General features: G+C 43.3%; 1 protein-coding gene across 7 annotated transcripts in view; it reads left to right on the forward strand.

Annotated features, from left to right (window-relative positions):
* NTM (neurotrimin) overlaps window positions 1-19,779 on the forward strand; it is a 965,686-nt gene that overhangs the window by 62,710 nt on the left and 883,197 nt on the right. The gene's annotated exons all lie outside the window — the stretch shown is intronic.

Here is a 19,779-nt window from a genome sequence, read left to right on the forward strand (position 1 = left end):
AGGCAGGATGGTCTCGATCTCCTGACCTCGTGATCCACCCGTCTCGGCCTCCCAAAGTGCTGGGATTACAGGCGTGAGCCACTGCGCCCAGCCTAGCATTCTTAAACCTGTCCCATCACATTTAATTCTTCCATTTTCCTAATACACAGTTTTACATGACAATTATTCTTTGAATCAATTGTCAGTATTCAAATTATAAATATTAATGCAAATAAAACCAAGTGAATTATGATTACATTGACTTTCCTATACAACATTCTGTTTTTCCTGGAGTTACGTATTTTCTGTGTATGTCTATTTTTTCCCCCCAGTTTTCCCATTTTCCTGCTGCCATCTGGAGCTCCCATCACCATTATCCAGGCCTCTCTCCTATTTTGGAATCCCTGCCTCCAGGGCCTCATGACTTTTTATTTATTTATTATTATTATTATTTTTAAATTCCTCTTGTGTTTTGGAAGAGTGTATTTTTCAGTTACTTCCTGAGGAAAGGGTAAGCAACTTGCTTCACACATGACTGTTAGTTTGGTTGGGTTTAGAATTTTCACCTCAAAGTAGTTTTCCTTCAGAATGTCCTCTATTCTCTAACTTCCATGGTGGCTCTTTAGAAATCTGCCTCTCTGATTCCTACATCTTTGTATGAGTTCTAGATTTTTTTTTTCCTTAGGAAGATTTTAGGCCACTCTTTTTATCCCTGCTATTTTGGAGTTTTCTTAGGTATACAAGGTATTGATACAGACTTTTTAAAAAATTATACCTTAAGTTCTAGGGTACATGTGCACAACGTGCAGGTTGTTACATAGGTATACACGTGCCATGTTGGTTTGCTGCACCCATTAACTCGTCATTTACATTAGGTATTTCTCCTAATGCTATCCCTCTCCCTATCCCCAACCCCACAACAGGCACCGGGGTGGTAGGTTCCCCGCCCTGTTTCCAAATGTCTTCATTGTTCAGTTCCCACCTATGAGTGAGAACATGCGGTGTTTGGTTTTCTGTCCTTGTGATAGTTTGCTCAGAATGATGGTTTCCAGCTGCATTCATGTCCCTACAAAGGACATGAACTCATCTTTTTTATGACTGCATAATATTCCATGGTGTATATGTGCCACATGTTCTCTATCATTGATGGACATTTGTGTTGGTTCCAAGTCTGTGCTATCGTGAATAGTGCCGCAATAAACATACGTGTGCATGTGTCTTTATAGCAGCATGATTTATAATCCTTTGGGTATATACCCAGTAATGGGATTGCTAGGTCAAATGGTATTTCTAGTTCTAGATCCTTGAGGAATTGCCACACTGTCTTCCACAATGGCTGAACTAATTTACACTCCCACCAACAGTGTAAAAGCATTCCTATTTCTCCACATCCTTTCCAGCATCTGTTGTTTCCTGACTTTTTAATGATTGCCATTCTAACTGGTGTGAGATAGTATCTCATTGTGGTTTTGATTTGCATTTCTCTGATGACCAGTGATGATGAGTGTTTTTTTCATGTGTTTGTTGACTGCATAAATGTCTTCTTTTGAGAAGTGTCTGTTCATATCCTTTGCGCACTTTTCGATGAGGTTGTTTGTTTTTTTCTTGTAAATTTGTTTAAGTTCTTTGTAGATTCTGGATATTAGCCCTTTGTCAGATGGTTAGATTGCAAAAATTTTCTCCCATTCTGTAGGTTGCCTGTTCACTCTGATGGTAGTTTATGTCACTGTGAAGAAGCTCTTTAGTTTAATTAGATCCCATTTGTCAATTTTGGCTTTTGTTGCCATTGCTTTTGGGGTTTTAGTCATGAAGTCCTCACCCATGCCTATGTCCTGAATGATATTGCCTAGGATTTCTTCTAGAGTTTTTATGGTTTTAGGTCTAACATTTAAGTCTTTAATCCATCTTGAATTTATTTTTGTATAAGGTGTAAGGAAGGGATCCAGTTTCAGCTTTCTACATATGACTAGCCAGTTTTCCCAGCACCATTTATTAAATAGGGAGTCCTTTTCCCCTTTCTTGTTTTTCTCAGGTTTGTTAAAGATCAGTTGGTTGTAGATGTGTGGTGTTATTTCTGAGGCCTCTGTTCTGTTCCATTGGTCTATATATCTGTTTTGGTACCAGTACCATGCTGTTTTGGTTACTGTAGCCTTGTATTATAGTTTGAAGTCAGGTAGTGTGATGCCTCCAGCTTTGTTCTTTTTGCTTAGGATTGTCTTGGCAATGCGGGCTCTTTTTTGGTTCCATATGAACCTTAAAGTAGTTTTTTCCAATTCTGTGAAGAAAGTCATTGGGAGCTTGATGGGGATGGAATTGAATCTATAAATTACCTTGGGCAGTATGGCCATTTTCACAATGTTGATTCTTCCTACCCATGAGCATGGAATGTTCTTCCATTTGTTTGTATCCTCTTTTATTTCATTGAGCAGTGATTTGTAGTTCTCCTTGAAGAGGTCCCTCACATCCCTTGTAAGTTGGATTCCTAGTTATTTGATTCTCTTTGTAGCAGTTCTGAATGGGAGTTCACTCATGATTTGGCTCTCTGTCTGTTATTGGTGCATAGGAATGCTTGTGATTTTTGCACATTGATTTTGTATCCTGAGATTTTGCTGAAGTTGCTTATCAGCATAAGGATATTTTGGGCTGAGATGATGGGGTTTTCTAAATATACAATCATGTCATCTGCAAACAGGGACAATTTGACTTCTTCTTTTCCTAATTGAATACCCTTTATTTCTTTCTCTTGCCTGATTGCCCTGGCCAGAATTTCCAGCACTATGTTGAATAGGAGTGGTGAAAGAGGGCATCCCTGTCTTGTGCCAGTTTTCAAAGGGAATGCTTCCAGTTTTTGCCCATTCAGTATGATATTGGCTCTAGGTTTGTCATAAATAGCTTTTATTATTTTAAGATACATTCCATCAGTACCTAGGTTACTGAGAGTTTTTAGCATGAAGGGCTGTTCAATTTTGTCAAAGGCTTTTTCTGCATCTATTGAGATAATCATGTGGTTTTTGTCGTTGGATCTGTTTATGTGATGGATTATGTTTATTGATTTGCATATGTTCAACCAGACTTGCATCCCAGGGATGAAGCTGAATTGATCGTGGTGGATAAGCTTTTTGATGTGCTGCTGGATTCAGTTTGCCAGTATTTTATTGAGGATTTTCGCATTGATGTTCATCAGGGATATTGGTCTAAAATTCTTTTTTTTGTTGCGTCTCTACCAGGCTTTGCTATCAGGATGATGCTGGCCTCATGAGTTAGGGAGGATTCCCTCTTTTTCTACTGAGTGGAATAGTTTCAGAAGGAATGGTACCAGCTCCTCTTTGTACCTCCGGTAGGATTCGGCTATGAATCCATCTGGTCCTGGACTTTTTTTGGTTGGTGGGCTATTAATTATTGCCTCGATTTCAGAGCCTGTTATTGGTCTACTCAGGGATTCAACTTCTTCCTGGTTTAGTATTGGTAGGGTGTATGTGTCCAGAAATTTATCCGTTTCTTCTAGATTTTCTAGTTTATTTGCTTAGAGATGTTTACAGTATTCTCTGATGGTAGTTTGTATTTCTGTGGGATTGGTGGTGATATCCCATTTATCATTTTTTATTGCATCTATTTGATTCTTCTCTCTTTTCTTCTTTATTAGTCTTGCTAGCAGTCTATCAATTTTGTTGATATTTTCAAAAAACCAGCTCCTAGATTCATTGATTTTTTTGAAGGGGTTTTGTGTTTCTATCTCCTTCAGTTCTGCTCTGATCTTAGTTATTTCTTGCCTTCTGCTAGCTTTTGAATTTGTTTGCTCTCGCTTCTCTAGTTATTTTAATTGTGATGTTAGGGTGTCGATTTTAGATCTTTCCTGCTTTCTCTTGTGGGCATTTAGTGGTATAAATTTCCCTCTACACACTGCTTTAAATGTGTCCCAGAGATTCAGGTAAGTTGTGTCTTTGTTCTCATTGGTTTCAAATAACATCTTATTTCTGCCTTCATTTCGTTATTTTACACAGTAGTCATTCAGGAGCAGGTTGTTCAGTTTCCATGTAGTTGTGTAGTTTTGAGTGAGTTTCTTAATCCCGAGTTCTAATTTGATTGCACTGTGGTCTGACAGACAAGTTTGTTGTGATTTCTGTTCTTTCACATTTGCTGAGGAGTGCTTTACTTTCAACTATGTGGTCAATTTTGGAATAAGTGCGATGTGGTGCTGAGAAGAATGTATATTCTGTTGATTTGGGGTGGAGAGTTCTGTAGATGTCTATTAGGTCCACTTGGTACAGAGCTGAGTTCAAGTCCTGGATATCCTTGTTAACCTTCTGTCTTGTCGATCTGTCTAATATTGAGAGTGGGGTGTTAAAGGCTCCCATTATTGTTGTGTGGGAGTCTAAGTCTCTTAGTAGGTCTCTAAGGACTTGCTTTATGAATCTGAGTGCTCCTGTGTTGGGTGCATATATATTTAGGATAGTTAGCTCTTCTTGTTGAATTGATCCCTTTATCATTATCTAATGGCCTTCTTTGTCTCTTTTGATCTTTGTTGGTTTGAAGTCTGTTTTATCAGAGACTAAGATTGCAACCTCTGCTTTTTATTTGCTTTCCATTTGCTTGGTAGATCTTCCTCTATCCCTTAATTTTGAGCCTATGTACGTCTCTGCATGTGAGATGGGTCTCCTGAATAGAGCATGCTGATGGGTCTTGCCTCTTTATCCAATTTACCAGTGTGTGCCTTTTAAGTGGGGCATTTAGCCCATTTACATTTAAGGTTAATATTGTTACATGTGAATTTGATCCTGTCAATATGTCAGCTGGTTATTTTGCCCGTTAGTTGATGCAGTTTCTTCCTAGCATTGATGGTCTTTACAATCTGGCATGTTTTTGCAGTGGCTGGTACCAGTTTTTCCTTTCCATGTTTAGTGTTCCTTCAGGAGCTCTTGTAAGGCAGGCCTGGTGGTGACAAAATCTCTCAGCATTTGCTTGTCTGTAAAGGATTTTATTTCTCCTTCACTTATGAAGCTTAGTTTGGCTGGATATGAAATTGTGGGTTGAAAATTCTTTTCATTAAGAATGTTGAATATTAGCCCCCACTCTCTTCTGACTTGTAGAGTTTCTGCCGAGGGATCCTCTGTAGTCTGATGGGCTTCCATTTGTTGTTAACCCGACCTTTCTCTCTGGCTGCCCTTAAAATTTTTTCCTTCATTTCAACCTTGGTGAATCTGACAATTATGTGTCTTGGGGTTGCTCTTCTTGAGGAGTATCTTTGTGATGTCCTCTGTATATCCTGAATTTGAATGTTGGCCTGCCTTGCTAGGTTGGGGAAGTTCTCCTGGATAATGTCTTGAAGAGTGTTTTCCAACTTGGTTCCATTCTCCCTGTCACTTTCAGGTACACCAGTCAGACGTAGATTTGGTCTTTTCACATAGTCCCATATTTCTTGGAGACTTTGTCCATTACTTTTTACTCTTTTTTCTCTAAACTTTGCTTCTTGCTTTATTTCATTAATTTGACCTTCAATCACCGATACCCTTTCTTCCACTTTATCGAATCGGCTGTTGAAGTTTGTGCATGTGTCACGTAGTTCTCATGCCATGGTTTTCAGCTCCATTGGGTCATTTAAGGTCTTCTCCACACTGTTTATTGTAGTTAGCCATTTGTCTAATCTTTTTTCAAGGTTTTTAGCTTCCTTGTGATGGATTCGAACATTCTCCTTTAGCTCGGAGAAGTTTGTTATTACTGACCTTCTGAAGGCTACTTCTGTCAGCTCATCAAAGTCATTCTCCATCCAGCTTTGTTCCATTGCTGGAGAGGAACTGCAGTCCTTTGGAGGAGAAGAGACGCTCTGGTTTTTAGAATTTTTAGCTTTTCTGCTCTGGTTTCTCCTCATCTTTGTGGTCTTTATCTACCTTTACTCTTTGATGATGGTGACCTGTAGATGGGGTTTTGGTATGGATGTCCTTTTTGTTGATGCTGATGCTATTCCTTTCTGTTTGTTAGTTTTCCTTCTAACAGTGAGGTCCCTCAGCTGCAGGTCTGTTGGAGTTTGCTGGAGGTCCACTCCAGGCCCTCTTTTCCTGGGTATCACCAGCGGAGGCTGCAGAATAGCAGATATTGCAGAACAGCAAATATTGCTTCCTGATCCTTCCTCTGGAAGCTCCATCCCAGAGGGTCACCTGCCTGTATGAGGTGTCAGTCAGCCCCTACTGGGAGGTGTCTCCCAGTTAGGCTACTCGGGGGTCAGGGACTCACTTGGGGAGGCAGTCTGTCCGTTCTCCAAGCTCAAACACCATGCTGGGAGAACCACTGCTCTCTTCAGAGCTGTCAGTCAGGGTTGTTTAAGTCTGGAGAAGTTTCTGCTGCCTTTTGTTCAGCTATGCCATACCCACAGAGGTAGAGACTACAGAGGCAGTTGGCCTTTCTGAGCTATGGTGGGCTCCACCCAGTTCGAGCTTCCCAGGATGCTTTGTTTACCTACTCAAGTCTCAGCAATGGTGGATGTCCCTCCCCCTGCCATGCTGCTGCCTTGCAGGTTGATCTCAGACTGCTGTGCTAGCAGTGAGCAAAGCTCTGTGGTCATGGGACCCGCCGAGTCATGCGCGGGATATAATCTCCTGGTGTGCTGTTTGCTAAGACCATTGGAAAAGTGCAGTATTTGGGAGGGAGTGTCCCGTTTTTCCAGGTACCATCTGTCATGGCTTCCCTTGGCTAGGAAAGGAAAATCCCCTGACCCCTTGCACTTCTCAGGTGAGGCAATGCCCTGCCCTGTTTCAGCTCACCCTCCATGGGCTGCACCCACTGTCCAACTAGTCCCAGTGAGATGAACCAAGTACCTCAGTTGGAAATGCAGAAGTCACCCATCTTCTGCATTGATTACGCTGGGCACTGCAGACCAGAGCTGTTCCTATTCGGCCATCTTCAGCTTTTTTTTTTTTTTTTTTTTTTAACTACTCTCCTTTGTACTTAATATATTTCTCTTCTATCAGTTTTGAAAATGTATCTTGTGGTATTTATTTTTTAATTTTCTCCTCTTATTTTCTCGTTTTCTTTCTGGCAGTTTTTAAAAAAGATGTTTTATTATTTTCTGTCGTTTATATTTTCTATATTTTTTGTTTTGATTTCTAGGAGAGTTCTCCAACTTTATCCTCCTATATTTAAAATTAATGTTCCTTAAAAAATTTTAACCTATAACTTCTTTTAATTTCTAGGAGTTCTTTATTATTCTCTGCTTATTGTTATTTATTTATTTTTCTGTTGAGAGGTGGGTGCTAAAAAGCCCTTTGGAAGCTCTATACATAAGTTTGTTGACTCGAGGGCTTCTCTTTAGGTTAAGTGGGAGCTACACATTTTGGTGAAGATCCCTCAAGTGTCAGTAATTTTTTCTGTATTCTTGTGGGTGGCTTTTTCAGAGAAAACTTCCAATCTGCTTAAGTTCCTCCTTCTCTGACTCTACCATGCTTTGTTACCAAGTGGTTCTCAAACTTAGACATGCATCAGAATCCCTGGGGAGCCTGGGACAACACAGTCTGCTAGGACACTGCCCCTTCACACTTTCTGATTCTGTAGGTCCTGGATGGCCCCTGAAAGTGCATCTCTAAGAAGTTCCTGGGTGATGATGATTCTGTTGGTTTGGGAACTACATTTTTGAAAACCACTACTCTAGAGAATAAGCTCTCTATCTCTTCCCAGGAAAGCAGTTTAGCTCTCAGGTTCCACAGATGAGTGACGGAATGTAACTCTTCCTCATACAGACTTTCAACAGTTGTCTTGGTTTTTGTGCCACCCCTCACCATAGCCTCCATTAAAAAAAAAAAAAAAAAAAAAAAAAATTCATGCCCGTGTCTGGAGGTTTGCAGCCTGAATCAGCTTGCTTCTCCTCCCCAGGCATTTCAGTTTTTGCTTTCCCTGCTTTGCTGAATCAGTTACCATTCATTCATCTGCTTTCCATCCTATACAATTTTGCCAACGTGTTTCATCTGCTGATGTTTTCTCTCATTTTATTTGTCTATATAGATTGTTTAAACCATTGTTTTAAAGGGGTATTGGGAGGAAGTAGAAGTTAATCCAGTTCTTCAGGCCACTGTAATTAGTCATGTCAGGAATTATTTTGATTGCAAGCCATTGTCTTTCTTTCCTATATTAAGCACAGCTCTTTTTGGTCATGCAGTTAGAATGAGCTGATGCGTCTCCAACCAAAGCCCAGAGACCATGAATGTGCCATTATCCTAATCATGCAAAGCACTCTCATTTCTATTCTTGCTGAGGGAGGAATGCTTCCCAGAACTAAATTCCTAACTACGGAAAGAAGAAAAGGCAGTTTGAGAATTTCTTGACTGTTTGGAAATTTTTTCTAGCACAACAAGCTGTTTATCCTTTACTCTGATTCTTATTGAATTAAGGAAGGAGAAAAGAAATCAATTCACTCTCCATATGCTCCACAGCAAAAACCACCACTCACAACACTATGGAATATGTAGGGAAGGGGAAAAGAAGATAAATCCATCAACTAACAAGATAAGTGCCTTGTTCCTCCATCTGTTACTGCTGTGTCCTTATCTAGGATTGGAGCATGGCAGCTCCGATATATCTCGTGTCAGGTATTATATTCCAAACCCATATGAATGAATTTTCATGCTAGTAACCATCCATGATCTAGCCCAGCCACAGCTAAATTTGTCCTAAGGCACCAACTGTCTTTTGCATTTGGAAGTCCATTGAATTCACAGACTGGAATAGGGTTGTCTGCTGCTGCCAGAGGATGGTATCTCTCTGTAGCTTTTCCAGCACGGCTGTCTCTGTTGTGCTAGAGCTGGTGCTGATGACTTACTTGATTCACTCCTGAGGAAGTGCTGATGTTCTTCCAGGAGATAGGGAAAACACTGGAGGCCTGGAGAAAATGTCTATAGAAGGCCCATAGATGGGTACATCAACAAGAGATTGAATCATTATTTAGGTGATTGATTAGATGCACCACTCCTCAGATCACAGGGTAAAAATTCAGAAGACTGTTCAATTGGAATGATATCTCACGCTCTTCAGCAGCCCCAATTATGCGGAGATGATTTCCTCATTCACAAACAGTTTATTTTCAGGACTGAGCCTTAACTGAGCATCCAGGTGCAGAAGTGGAGATGATGACATGTGGCATGGGAACCCGTGATTGTGGCATTTTTGACAAGGGCTGAAAGTCGCAGTAGACAGATAAAACTTGTTTGCATCTGTGGTTGAGACTGAGACTCACATTTTATTATAGCAATTGTGTGATCCATCTATGTTAACATCACTGTCTTCATCATCCTCCTCATCGATGACAGCAATAGCAGCAGCAGCAGCAGCAGCAGCAGCAGCAGCACTACAACAGAGGGGACATGACAGCTTTCAGTGCATGGTCAAATTCTTTTTATTTTATTTTAGATTGGGGGTGTACCCATGCAGGTTTGTGTCATGGGTATATTACATAATGACAGGGATTGGGTTTCTAGTGTACCCATCAACCAAATAGTGAACACTGTACCCAATAGGTAAGTTTTCAACCCTCATCCCTTTCCCATCTTCCCCACTTTTGGAGTCCCAAGTCTCTATTAGTTCTGTCTTTATGTCCATGTGTACCCATTGCTTAGCTCCCACTTATAAGTGAGAACATGCAGCATTTGACTTTCTGTTTCCGAGTTATTTCCCTTAGGATAATGGCCTCCAGGTCATCCATGTCACTACAAAGGACATAATTTCATCGTTTTATGGCCTTATAGTATTCTGTTATATATATACGTGTATATATTATATATATGTGTGTGTATATATATATATACACACACAGACACACACACACACCACATTTTCTTTATGCAATCAATCATTGGTGGACACTTAGGTTGATTCTGTGCCTTTACTATTGTGAGTAGTGTTGTGATAAACACACACGTGCAGGTATCTTTTCTATATATAATGATTTCTTTTCCTTTGGTAGATGCCCAGTAGTGGGAATGCTGGGTTGAATGGTAGTTCTATTTTTAGTTCTTTGAGAAATACCCATACTATTTTCCATAGAAGGAGATATTCTTACCTGTTTCCATCTCCGTCTTCAGAACTTGAGGGCATCTAATACACAGTACGTGTGGTGAGCTGAACAGGGTAAGCTAGATTTGCTGCAGTGTTTAAAGAGAGATACAATGAGTAACTCAACTTTATAAGTGGTAGAGCACTGGAAAGAAGGGAAATGGGTTGAAAATATTTAGTAACAAAATTCAACAATGAAGACTGGCCATATTGTAACAGAATAAAGAAGAGGGAAAGAAGAAGCTTGTCTTTTCCATTTCAAGCTAGAATGCCTGGGTGTATGGTTGTATCATATTTGGAGAATAAGAGAAAAGTCGGTCATATTGCAGAAGAAAATATATTTTCTTGGAATATACTGAGATTGAGGTGCCTGTGAATCATCCAGAGAAGCCTGTCCTGAAAGTAGTGAGTACATGAGTCAAACTCAAGGGAGATGCCCAAGGCTGGAAATATATGCATCGAGCCATCAGTGCACAGGTGGTGTGGTAGGTCACCCCTAAGACAGTCCCCAGTGGTCCCTATTGACTGATCTCCATGCCCTGTGTTATTCCCTTTCCTAACTGTGGGCTGGACTTATTTATTCAATTTTAATGAGTAGACTACAGAAGCAGCTACGGGAACTCACTTCCAAGGTTATGTTATAAAAGAAGAGTGACTTCCATCTTAAGATGTCTTTATCTGTCCTTCTTGAATCACTTGCCTTGGTGAATGCCAACTTCCATGGCATGACGTGTCACTGTGCAGAGACCCACCCACCTGCCAAGGAAACAAGGCCTGTAAGAAGCATGTGAATAAGCTTGGAGGAAGATACCTCCATACCTACATTTGAGTCTTCAGATAAAACTATAGTTCCAGATGACACCTTTGCTGCAACCTCATAAGAGATCTTGACCAGAGACACTCAGCTAAGCCTCATTCTGCTTCCCGACCTACAGAATCTGTGAGATAGAAAATGTTTGCGTTATTAAATTGCAAGTTTTACAGTGATCCGTTACAAAGTAATAGAAAACTTACATAGTTAGTTAAAAGAATGAGAATAGTTGAGAGTTGAGCTCATTTAAGAAAAGGTGGTAGAGAAAGGGAAGTCAAACCCTGATACTCAACAGTGGCTAAAGGTTAGAACCAAAAAAAAAAAAAAAAAAAAAAAAAAAAAAAGAAGCCAATATGGGGGACAGAAAGAAGAAATGGAAGAAACAATAAGAATGAAATGAGAAAAAGCAGGGGCAACTTGACATTATAAAAGTCCAAGGAGTGCGTCTTACGGAAAGAGCGAGAAAAGGGATCAGATTGCTCATATCAAATGCTGCAGATGGTTCGAGTAATACAAGGTTTGAAATGACCTACAAATTTTGCAGTTAGGAGGTCTTGGGTGATCTGACTAAAAGCAGTTTCAATAGAATAGGGAGGATAGAAACTAGAGAGTTGGGGCTTGAGAAATAGAAAGGGAAAGAGATCATGGACTATGTTTTGAGAAGAATGAATTGAGGAAGGAAGGAGAAAGATTGGATGGTGAAGAAGGTCATGGCATAAATTGAGGGCTTTGCATGGAAGGTTATTGAATGTGTTTATGACTATACTAGAGCCTTAAGAAGTGTGGTTGTGGGGGGTGTGTCACAGAACATTTAGGTTAGGTTAAAGATGACCAACAGAAGAAAGCCATGATACAGAAAGAGTGGAGAAGTTGGGGTCAAGGATACAAGTGGAATCAGTTGATCTAACAGGGCTTTCTGTTGGCTAAGACTGGAGAGAAGATGTAAGAGAAGGTTATATGTGGGTACAAATGTGTTTCCTGGAAGAATGATGAGAAATAGTGAGATTACATTAGACCTTGATTTTCTCATAAAATCAGGAAAGGGGTACGTATCAAATCAGTGCTTCTCAAACTTTTCCATAAGTAAATATCTTAATGAGAGAGAAAAGTAAGTGCATATCCATAGCAACCTGAAGTCATAGTATAATACCAAGAAGTCAGCAGCAATATTGGAATTTCACATCAATTATTAATCTATCCTATTTGTATGATGATCCTTATTATAGCCATTTTTAATATAAAACATTTTGAATTAGTGATAATATTTAACTTTCCTCCCAAATGATTAGAGCACACTGCATGCTTCTGAGAGCTGCATTGTATTTCTCCTGTGGCGTGTGTATCTCCGTACATTGCCCTGTACCCCTAAGGGTATGTATACAGCCATGCAGAGACCCAGCTTTACACTATCAGCACCCACTGACACATTTGCACATTCAGATTTGAGATTCATTTAGTTCTCATTGGTCACCTTAGGAAGCACAGTGCATCATCTGAATGCATGAATGAGAAAAAGAAAATTCACTTTTAGTTGAAGAGATGAGGTGAGAAAGCAGATAGGCAAAGAAGACAAGACCTGGGGATCACTGTCTAAACTGGGTAGACCTGTTTAGCATACCAGAGATAGGGCTGTGACCTTGTGGGGTGTGACAGATGAGCTAACCAACTTTGAGGTCAGAGATGGCTTGTGGTAATCAGTCCCAGAGTGTGGGAGCAGGAGAGAGAGACATGGAAGTGTTTAGAGGTGTACTAGTGTAAGTGACCAGGACACATGTGACTTGCTTGTTTTTCCAAATGATGAGCCTGGCAAGCATTCACAATTCCTGCAAGATGAGATTTATCCAAGTACCATCCAACCACCTTTGCTTTTGGGGTGCACTCTATTGTGAGCCCAATTATTTTTTTCTTTGAGGTCAAGGGTTAGCAAACTCAGCAAAACCCACCGGTCAAATGCAGCCTGCCACTTATTAGTTTCTACTGGAGCATAACGGTGCTCATTAATTGACATACTGTCTATGGCTGCTTCTTCCCTACAAGGATAGATCTGAGTAATTGTGACAAAGACTTGATGGCCTGCAAAGGCTAACATAGTTACTATCCAGCTATTTATAGAAATCAATTGCCCACCCCATTCTAGTTTGACCTATCTCAGCAACTAAAACTTCCAGATAATTTCTGCAGAGTTTTCAAATATCCAACTTAAGACATCACACTTCTTAAGTCCAACCCAATTCCCCAAGCCTACTGGAGGAAGGGCTATCTTATAGATCAGAGATTTCCCAGCCTTCATCTGAGCCCCACTTAAGTTTGGTGTTGTGAGGCTATGGAAATGTTCTGTGCTGAAATACAATTTGCATTCTGGACAACTGTTCCTATTACCGTCCCTAGGAGAGAACTTCCCAGGCCCGGCTCAGCCTCAGGATGTTTTCCCAAATTCACCAGCCTGCAGATGGAAACCGCCTGTGCATTGTCTCCTTTCACCCTTCCCAGCTGTTCTCCTCCCAAATTTCCCTTTTCTTTCCTTTTAGAATTTCCAAAAGAGCACACTCGGAGTTTTAGACAAACTCTGTTCTCTCTTTCTTCTGTGATGCTTAGTAGAGATGATAAACAGTACTAGTTAGAACATTAAAAAAAATGAATTCTTCATATAAAAGGGTTTATTCCATCCATCCCACCTAGGCGCACATTCGCCTTCCTCTGCCTCCCCTTTGAAATCCAGAGCTTCCTGGAGTCAACTGAAACAAGAGCTCATGGCCTCACCCACAGCACTTGGATCCCATGTAGAAGTCGTAAGTTCTTCTCTGACTCAAGGTTTGGGATCAAGTCAACTCTAAGTACACATATGTATGGCCATTGCTGACTACATGTGATTCATGAGGGTTAATGCAGTTTGTAAGACCCAGATGACTTATAATGCTCAGCATACTTGGAGGCCTCCATCCTTACTGCTATCTAGAGTATTTCTAGGACACATGTCATCATTTGAATAGGTCCCAGCTAAAAGCTGGCTGTGGTCCTTCACAGCGATCAGAGGAGAGGCTGATGGAAAGCACATACTTTTAACTGTTAGCCTAACTGAAAAGAATGTCAGAAAGGAAAGATAGAAATGGAATATGCATATGACTGTGTTAAGACACACCAAAGCTGGAAATAATTATTTTTGCTTTGATCGTCTCCTAATTTACATGACCCAGGCTAAGGCTGCTGCTTATTAGCATGGGTCATTGAGCTGTCTGTATCTGCAGGGAGATGAATATTCTCCTTTAGAGCGACTTCCAGGCTTTCAGGAATTGTATACGGGGATAGAACCGCATGGTTTTGCGATGGCCAAGAGGGCTGGTTGGAGTGCCTCGGATGTGAATTTGGACCCCCAAGGTTAGGGGAGTTACCTCCTCTCTGACCTTTTCCTAGGCCTCTGCTTCTGTTTATCATTTTATCTTGTCAGAGTTCACGTGCTAACCATGAAATAAAGAGACGCCCCTTCCCTTTGCTTCCCACTTGGGCCCTGATGAATTTTGGTTGCCTCTTCAGAGGCTCCGAAATCCCTGCTCTAATTTCAATTAGAGCGCTCCCTGTGGCCGTGCAGGCTGGGGCTGCAGAATCAATTCCTAATCCCCACATTAGCACTGATTCATCTCTTTCCTGAGCTCTAGCACCGGCAGCTCTCGGGAGAGGGAGGGAGTGAGAATTGAGCAATCTTTCAGAAGAATAAATATGGTTTGTTTGTATTTGTATTTGTTTCCACCCTGCATTCTGATTGCATCCCATGCCTTGACACCACAATTATTATTAATTTCCCCGTCTGCTCTTCGATTCTTGCTGCCACAAAGACGAGATGACGGATAATGTTAGATGTGGTAATTGGATGAGTTGGGGGAAGGGAGAGAAGAGGGGAGACAGATGTTTCATTATGAGATTTTGCATCTCCATTTGGGCCTCCAGCACAGAGGCCTGAACCGCAGCCGCCATCATGCACCGCAGATGAGGGCTCCCGTTTGGGGCAGGTCTGGCCTAGTTCTGCATCTCTGCTCCACTTCCTCGCCTTGTACTTCTGTGTCTTGGGCAGTCGGATTTCACATCCATTTCTGGTGAACGCTGGAAAGCCAGTAAGATGAAACCTAGAAAGCTGGACCTGGTGGCTTGGAGGGTTGCACCCCCACCCTGTCCTGCTGCCAGACCACATCTGTCCTGTGCCACCTCTCAGCACGTGTGCTTCCACGTGCGAGTGTGGTAGCCCCGGGTGAGTGCCCACTCTCAGAGATGAGGAGGCGGGGCTACACGAGGAAGGAGCTCAACAGACTGTCCTGCGCTGAAGCCGCTGCCTTTGTCTTCCCACCTTGCCCTGAGTGAGGGGTTGGAGCAGCTGTCACAGCTGCACCATCTTCTTCTCTGCATGGCATCCAGCCTCTCTGTTCAATAATCTGGCATCCCCACCAATAATTTTTCTGCCCCCATGGACTCATCCCCAGGGGGTTCACTGTCCCTGCCCCACACATGCCAGCCTCCTGTCCAACATGATGCAGGCTGGCAGGAGCAGTCCTGGCTCTTGAATACACACCTAAGCATGCAGCCTGGCCCTTCCAGGGAGGCCAGGTGGAGTATTTGCTAGGATGAGATGGTAGACCTGCGGACCAGGAAGACCTTATGGGTGCTCATGGAACTCTCATTCATGAGAAAACCAGCAGAGGCTGCCTCACTTCCAATTTCTTCTTCTCTGAACAGTTCTCAGTCCATCAGTGCAGAGCACATGGAAGGAAGAGGCTACCTCAGGCCAGAGACACCGACCCTGTCCTTGAGGCACTCCTCCAGGTTGCAGGAGAGAAGGCTGCAGGCTGGAGAAGGCCTCGAAGTCCAGCCTCTCTGTCCAGGGCTAATGCTGCCTGTGGCGGCCCCAACCAACAGGCCAGTGATGTTGGTGACCCGGAAGTCACGACAAGCCTGCTGCATTCCAGTGGCTTTCGACTTCAGCTGGACTGTAATAGAGTGAGAGGAATGGTGGTCTAAGTCATTTTGGGGAGTTTTGCAGGGGGCATCTCTAAAGCCCCTGCTTCTGTTTAGGAGGAAGCTTTTGTCCATCCACTGAGAATCCTCTAGGAGACAGCAGCAATGGCCTACAATAGGCACATTCAAAGAGCAGGGGCAAAATGTGGTGGTGAAGAAGAAGAATTTGGAAAACAAAGTCCTGTGTGCTCCCAGGGAAGGGGAAGAAGGGAGGGTCTCTGGTGCTTCTGAGCTATAAATTGGCTCAGTCAGGGTAGGTGCTTACATTTATTTTTCTTCTCATCAGCACGGACACCGTGGCTGGTAATGGAGCTGCCGTGCAGTAACTCATGCATGAGATTAGCAACACAGAAGGACAGCCGGGGACTGCTGGCTGTAGGCGGGCATGGGTGAGAGGAACTGGAGGGTGACCAGGTGTGGCTGCTCACTCAGGTGGACTCCCACAGGGGCATGGAGGTGGGGGCTTACATTCCGAATTTCTAGGCAAGGAAGGGACCCTGGAGATCATTACAGTCCAGCTTCCTCGTTGTGCAGATAAGGAGCAGAGGTCCAGTTTGAGGAAGGGACTTGCCCGGGGGTGCACAGCAGGCTGGTGGCAGAGTGTGGGCTAGGCCTGAGTCCTGTCGTCTTGCCTGCAGAGGGATTATGCTGTAGGGAGGAGAGTGCCTGTGATGGCTGCACAGCCAGATGGTGATTCCAGCACCGGCCAGATCTGTGCCGCGTTCATTTCTCTCATCAAACCCTCTCTTCTAATTCCTCCGTGCTCTCTCTGTTCTTGTGGTAATTTCCACCAGCTGGCACTTCAGAGAAGCGTGTGTGTGTCCAGAAGCATGGAGGCCGCAGGTGTACTAGCTGATCCCGTCCTCCCCATGCAGGACTGGAGAGGCCTTGGAAGCCCAGCTCATGTCCCACCTGTGCACTGCCTGTGCAGAAGCCTGTCCCTACAAACAGGCTCCACTGTCAACCCACTCTGCTTGCCAGATGAAAACCGGGTGAGTCAAGAAAAGGCGGCTTCTATCTACTCACTCCACTTGTTCGTTCCAGGCAATGTCCCCATGTTTACTCACGCATGCATTGGATTAGGAGACCTGGAATCTGAGATGTCCCGGCAAGCTTTAGCTAAGGTCATGGTTACCTCCATGAAACTGCTGCTGTAAGGGCCACAGCTGGAGTTATAACGATTTCTCTCCTTTCCTGCAGGTCCCTGCAGGTAGACTGCTTTCTTTTGTCTCTTAAGTCACTGCCTCTTACTTTGTCCTGCAAAATAACTTCCCAAAGACTACACTCCCATGCGGGCCAGTCTTCCCAGGTCCCACCTTCCCTCCTTGTATTTGCTAACTCCTTTCTTGGTCCTCAGCTTCATTGCTATTCATCCAGTAGATGAGGAAGAAAGACAGTGTTTATGCATGGGGCGAGGAAGTGGGGGAGTCATAACCCGAAGTGGCTCGTGGCTTCCACCCACCATCTATTGGCCAGAAATCAGTCAAAGAAGAGCTGCTATTACCCTTGACAGTTCCTTGCAGCTGTCACTTCTCCCTGGGCCCATTCCGCCTGGGACCCTCCTCCCTTTTTTATTTGATGAATCCCCACTCTGACAGCTTCCAAGTCAGGTGTTGGTTTGACCCCAGGGAAGCCTCCCTGAAGTCCTTGTCCTGGGCTGCTTGGTCAACCATGTGCACGTAAACCCTGGACTGCCCTTGGTGCCTTCACACTCTTGTGCACGCTCCTCATCCATTTTTCTGATTAGACCACCGGCTTCTCAAGGTCAAGGTCTCAGTTACATCTTTTATTTTCTTTAATTTTAGTTTTTAACACAGCACTTCGTATAATAGATCAGTGGTTCTTAATAGAGATTATAACTTACAATCACTAGTAGGCCTTCTAAAATATCTGTGCTGGGCTCTACCTCCAAATAATTAAATTGAAATCTGTGAATATAGAGTCTAGATTTTTTATAGCCCAAATATTCATTCAGGGTTATGAATCATTGTAGTAGATGCCACAGAAATGTTTGTTGAATAAATAAACCTTTTTATTTTCTCCAGAACTTAGGAGTGCAAAGGAGACAGGGCAGGGCAATGGGACTCTTGCTGGGGTCCTCAAACTCCCTTGGACAAGTTATGCCCATTTCACACGGTCTATAGACATCAAAATTGATATTAGCCATTTAAAAGAATCTTTCAAATTTGTCCTGGGTGCTTTAAATGGAACAGAACAAAATTTCCTTCTTCTAGTTTCAGAATTAGAAAAAAAAGGTATACATGCCAAGAAAAATAACTAACAAATATTTTATCATAAGCACTTATGGACCACCAACTCTATGCCTATATCCAAGTGGGACCGTGAGCAACATATGACATATAGAGGCTTAGATTTTTGAGCTTAGCCAGGAAACCAAGCATATGCACAAAAGAGAACTGTATAGATGAGTATTTTCTCTGGATATTTTAAAGACACATTACTTAGTACAGATAATTAGAAAAGAAGACAGCATACCATCAGGTGCTAATTATGCAGTGCAGACAATCATGCAAAAGGAGTGAGAGGAGAGAGAAATTCCTCTGGGCTCATGTCTTAGAGAAGGCTTTGTGGAAGAGCGAGACTGGGGGTGCAGCTGGAAGGGGGTCCCATGCAGGAACTGCTGTGGGCAGAGAGAAGCCTTCCCAGGCCAGAGGACTCTCATGTGCAGATTCAGAAATGGGCATGGTCATCTGGACATTTTGTAAGAGATGGGTATGGCTGGAACAGGTGTTTAGAGGAAGGAATATGAAGTCCAGGTGTTTGTGGACGATAGACCAAATGACAGGGAGGCTCTAGCGGCAGAGGTGAGATCTTTGCTGGAGCCACGAGAACTAGTGCTGGTGTGTGATCTGGGGACCCTGGGGTCCCCCAGGGCTTGGAGAGCTGACTCTGACAAGGGCATGCGTGAAGGAGGGATGTGAGGAGGAGCACACACAGTGGCCTGCAAGGAGACCATTTGGGCTACCAGGGCATGAAAGCATCAGGCTCTGGCCCATGATGGCAGTGGAGGGAGGGGCATGAGGCTGTGAGAGCCTGGCCACCTCCAGTAGAACAGCCGTCAAAGCCTGAGACACCCTCTCCCTCTCCGATGACCCTGGCTCCTCTGGGCTGCCGCCCCCTTCCCTGCACCCTGAGTCCTCTCCTCACCTGGTCAGAGGCCATTTGGATCCTGGATTTGCACCTGGGGCAGAGTTTCCTCAAAAAGAAGTGGGGGGAGGGATTGATGCTATTTTATCAGCATCAGGGACTTCTGAATGTGTGGAGTTTTCTGAGTTTAATGGGCTGAGAAATGGAAAGGCATTTGTTGGCAGTGCCTGGACTCCCAACCTGCTGTGCTGCCGAGCGCCCCGTGGCCTCCCTGCTGCAGGCCCCACTTTCTCTCTGAGCTTTGCTGTGGCACAGACACACTCTTTGCTCACCCACAGTCCATTGGTGGTCTCAGGCAGGGAGTTCGCCTTTGAAGGCATCCTCTTTTTAAAGCTTGGGAAAAGACATTTCCCGTTTTCCGAGCTCAGCACCTCCACAGACGGCTACTTCTTTCTAGTGTGTTCTGAATTAAAACAGGCCAGGAGGAAGCCTTCTGAACCAACTGACATGTGTGTGCTCATTTGTAGGAAGAAGTTAACGATAACTTTTTTGCCATCTTGTAAAGCTATGTGATGATATGGGAAAATGTCCTCTGCATGACGGTTGCTTTGTTTGGAGAGCCACTATCGACATAGACGTGTATTTTAGTCCCTATGAAGACACTGAGGCTGAAGGGCTTCTTGGCTTTCCCAAGACCCCACAACTAGTTATGGTTCTTCGTATGAGCCCAGCTTCTCTGAGATGCCTGAGAGCTCCCTCACCCTTCTCCTGCAGCGCAGACAATACTTAGAATCAGGCCACACAGGTGCTGGTACTGCCTTTGGGTGGGATTTTTATCGCGCAGATGA

The sequence above is a fragment of the Pan paniscus genome, chromosome 9 (assembly GCF_029289425.2).
Source record: "Pan paniscus chromosome 9, NHGRI_mPanPan1-v2.0_pri, whole genome shotgun sequence".
Taxonomy (NCBI): Eukaryota; Metazoa; Chordata; class Mammalia; order Primates; family Hominidae; genus Pan; species Pan paniscus.